Raw genomic sequence first — 4,690 nt, forward strand, 5'->3', positions numbered from 1 at the left:
TGGGGAAATATAAAAGTATAAAAGTTTTCTTCCTAAAGTAATGGCAACAGAGTGAACATGGGGAAATATAAAATGTTTAGTTCGTAGAGATACTTCCTGCAGTGAACATTTAATTGTCTCTTGGCCTGTAAATTTACACAAAATTAAATCAACACTTCTCTTCTCCCCCTCTTCATTGCAATTCCTTTTCCGACATCAGCATGGCCTTAAGCCAGAGTCAGATGAATTATTGAACACTTCAGAGAGGAAAAAATGCTGGCTTTGATTGATTGAAAAGTCTATGGGCGAAACAGAAGGGAGAGTCCGCCCTAGAAATATTGCTTTTCCTGCACATAAAGAGGAATCAAAAATGATACACGGCCTCAAAGCTGGAGACATTTAGAAGTTGCAGGCACATTTGAGTCTAGTGCATTTATTAGAAGAGCCACAAAATGAAACTATTTACTATTGCCTGTCAAAATTATTAGACACCATGGAGTGGAGCCTGCAGACAGAGCCTGCAATGAAAGAAATTTAAATAAATATTGATATACAGTAACAGAGAAAAGTGTGCAAAGTTAAAGGAAAAGTTCATCTCAAAATTGTGTTATTTTTTACTCACCCACATGATGGTCAACATGTTTTAAGACATCTTTAAAGTGGTCCATCCGCTAAAAAATCCAGCTTGCAAATTGTTAACTCATAAAATTGTAAGTCAAATGGACACATTTTGGAGCACATTGTTGAGTTAACTTATAAAAACGATTTAACTGCATGTTTGTTACTGCTTTGTCCAGTGAATGTAATTGCGTAAGTTGAGAAAACGTAATATTTCGATTTCATGGTTTGACCGTTAAACTTCATGTTATTGCGCATCTCTCTTCGGAATTTTATGCGGGGTTTCCTCTTAAGGGACTGGATTTCGCCTGGTTAAGGTAAGCTTTCTTTTTAGATTATTATTGAAAATTAACTGTACACGTAGATTGTAAAGTGCAATAATATGTTCCTAAAAGTCAAAACTCATCGAGACACGTAGTTATATTTCCAAACGAGCCCAGACAGCAAGTTACCCAAATAGCAAACTGACTCCGGAATGGATCCGCCCCGAAAGTATCACAAGCTCCGGAACAGATGCGCAAAACACATCTGTTTTGTAGTTTTATTATGTATGTATTCAATTAAGTATTACAGAAAATGAAATGCAACCATAAATTGTCCAAAGAACATTTTTTATTTAATGAAAAAGAATGTAGCTTTTAATGCTTTTTAATGTTTTAATGTAGCTCAAGATACATTTACTCCAACAGTTGTACAGCTTAATTTTTTTGTGGAAGCTGGGTTTTTTGAAGAATGATGAATAGAAACAAACAAAAATAAATAAATAAAACATTAACTTTTTAAAGTAGTAAACTTCTCCTTTGATTTTATCTTAACTGTTACTACTTAACTAGTAAATGAACATTTCAAAACACAGAACTTAACAGTAAAATACACTGAAACGCTACTGTTGGGTGCTGACAGTGGGATGGCTTCTTGAGTTTCCCCTATCTGCTGCCAGGTTGAACCACTGTATTACATGTTTTGTAATTTCATCATCAGTTGCGGCATGTGAGACATGGCTCTTTCTCACAGCACCTGTAATACACAAGCGGATTTTCACTATCAAATTCATGAAATTGCCTTTAAAACAAAAGTGTACAATCTGACATTTATAGGTACACAATGTAGCTTTTGGTGGTCTAGCGGTTAATAAACAGAACTGCATGTGTCTTGCAGTAGAACATTGTAGCCGGAGCTACTTCTCTCTGTTTATGTCTATGAGGAGTCATGCAGGTACTGGGCTACTCCACAACGGTTGACTGTCTAAAATAGTCTGAATATAAATGCTTAGTATAGGCGTATTTTAGTGATTCAGGATAAGACAAAAACACACTTCGGAAGACGGATTCATGATGTACTCGCTCGTTACATAAATTTTGAACAAAAAAAAAGTTATGTGCTTATATTTTTAATCCAGGCTATTTTTTTACATTTACTTACACAGGAGGAACTTCTTAGACTCCATCTGATTAAATGATTTTTTCCCATTCATGCCCTTCCAGTTGATCCTCCTCCCAACATCAACATGGAACATGCGGGAACGGATGTTCCATGTGACACGTTTTGTGTCATGGCCCCCAATAGTTGCCAGGGAAGAAATCTAAAATGTAACAAAAATCCTGTCAATTTCTTATAATTAACAGGGGGAAATAAATGTTTTGCATTTTTTTTATTCTAAAGACCTTGATGACCAAGTAACCTGTTTCCCCTTTGCTATATATTTATTTTTTATAACAGCATAGATATTGACAGTTTTGGGAAAACTGCACTCAAAAATATAACTGGTACGATTTACCCCAAGTGCTTAATGGGACCATCTGATAGTGAATCTTAAGCCCGGGACATATCAAGCTGACTATAGACTGTCAGGCAACGTCAGGTCGTTTTTGAGCATCGACTGACTTAGTTTTTAAAGTGTGTTCCGCACCGTTGGATCTAGTCGGACACCGACTGTTTTTTTGGGCCGATTCAACATGTAGAATATATTGAAAAATGTGTGCCGGTGGTGAGCCAAGCGGATTATGGGAAGTGTAGGGCTGAGTGACCTGGTGACCGTGACACCAGGTTGCTTTGGGGCACCATTGACTCCCATAGTAGGAGAAAAAATACTATGGAAATCAATGGTGCCCCAGAACTGTTCACACATTCTTCAAAATATATTCTTTTGTATTCAGCAGAACAAAGAAATTCAAACAGGTTTGTAACAACTTGAGGGTGAGTAAATGATGACAGATGACATTTTTGGGTGAACTATGCCTTTAACGCAGCATGTGTTTTTTCACTGTAAAAAATACCATAATTTTAACAGTAAAACACTGTAAAATGCTAGAATGTAAAGTAAACTTACACTGTAATGAGATTGAAAAAAAAACTCACCACTTGACTTTAGATGATTATTGGCATGATTTTTGAGCCACTCCTCAAAATTCTCCACTTCCTCCATCGATCTTAATGGAAACTCAACTGGGTTGTCTTGGCTTGCTGGGTTCAATTTGCTCATCAAATAATTTACTTTAGCAATTATTTGCTCCTGCTGCTGTTTTATTAACTCCAAAAAGCTCATAATGTGTACTTCTGCCGCTGTAAAAAAAAGGAAAAAGTTTGGAATATATAAATAAATTAATTTTGCATTGGACAACTCATTAGGCACATTTCACTGAACAGATGGGAAGAGAAAGTTAAACTTTTTTTTAAAGTGGCCTACATGTGCAATTTCAAACTAATGACCCAATACTTAAAAGAGCGCTTTTTTTCCTTCTTGGTCAACCAACCAATCACAGTCTTTAAAAGACTGTGTCATACATAGCAACGGCGTCAACCCCACCTCCTCACTAAGATAAAAGTTTTAGTCTTTTCCTTGCTCAGGGTTGCTCTCAGATTCGTCCTGAATCGTTTTTAAGCTTAGACTCCTACGTAGAAGTTTTTAAGCTAAATTAAGAGTTTTCTTAGAGGATTCTTAGAAGCTTTAAGAATACGGGCCCATACGTTTAGTTGACTAAAAATGACTCAACAAAAACAGGATAAGGTTGACTAAATATGATAAAAGTTAAAAAGTAAATTTGACACAGGACTAAGACTACAATAAAAAATAGCTGACAAAATAAACACTATTTGAGTCTTATTTCGATGAGGTATTTCTTACCAGCGCAGGCAATACCATCTGATCCACATCTTCCCCTCCGCCAGGTAGGTCTGTACACCTTGCTTGTAGAAGGGGTTTGCTCTTCTGCTGGTCTCTGTGCACAGTCAGGTGGTGAAGTGGGTGGAGGAGGAGCAGCTGTGCTGCCACTTGGAATAAAAGGTGGTGGTGAGATAACAGGAGCTGTTGGTTCGGTTAGGAGTTTGGCTGGACCCCTGGCTCTCTTTTTATGAGGATGATCTTCCTTCTCACTGTCATCATCAGAGTCTCCCAAGAAATGACTAAAGTGGGTTGAAAAATTACAACAATCTTATCTTGATCTGCAGACGCTCTTATTAATAATTACATAAACATTATCACTGGCCTAAGAACTTAAGTTGTAAATTAGTGTAATTGGTTGACAATGTCATGGCAATCCTGTGGTAGTTGTGTTAGGAGTATTCTGCATCCAGATCTCTGCCTTTACTAGTGCATTATCATTACCTGGAGCACCTCGGATAGAACAGCAACTGTCTCTGTACCATGATGCTGGTACACCATATGAGAAAAAAATCACTACAGACTAGATGCAAAATAATGTGTTTTACTATATATTGTTAAAAAAAAATAAAAAAATAAAAAGTACAACTTAATTGTTGATGTTTGTCTGTAGGCTGATAAGCATTATAAACTGACTGACCAATGAACTCAATTTCAGCTGGCTTTACCTGTGTGGTGGTTGTAGGTTTATCATATCATAACACTAAATTATGTTTTTAAGAAAATATAGAGGCCAAAAATGACTATAAAGGATAATATACGTATATACTAACATCGGCTTTGGCCTTCTCTTTGTTTGAATCTCCTCCTCTTCAGACTGTATATCTGATGTGTTACAATTCAGAGATTTCTTCAAGAGTCGTTGTGCCTCAAAGTAGTCATCTAAAAATGTAATATGAAGTGTTAAACTTCAGTAGTTTCAAATTAACAGAG

The 4,690-nt window shown here is 36.4% G+C and overlaps 1 long non-coding RNA gene across 1 annotated transcript; it reads right to left on the minus strand.

The window, feature by feature from the left end:
* Positions 1-1,561: 1,561 nt before the first annotated feature.
* Positions 1,562-3,070, minus strand: LOC130550922 (uncharacterized). Its single transcript, XR_008962513.1, has 3 exons — positions 2,956-3,070; positions 2,020-2,179; positions 1,562-1,614 (listed from the first exon to the last, which is right to left on the minus strand). It is a non-coding gene; the product is annotated as an uncharacterized LOC130550922 (long non-coding RNA).
* Between the last annotated feature and the right edge of the window lie 1,620 nt (positions 3,071-4,690).

This window comes from Triplophysa rosa, unplaced genomic scaffold (assembly GCF_024868665.1).
Source record: "Triplophysa rosa unplaced genomic scaffold, Trosa_1v2 scaffold47_ERROPOS492357, whole genome shotgun sequence".
Lineage (NCBI taxonomy): Eukaryota > Metazoa > Chordata > Actinopteri > Cypriniformes > Nemacheilidae > Triplophysa > Triplophysa rosa.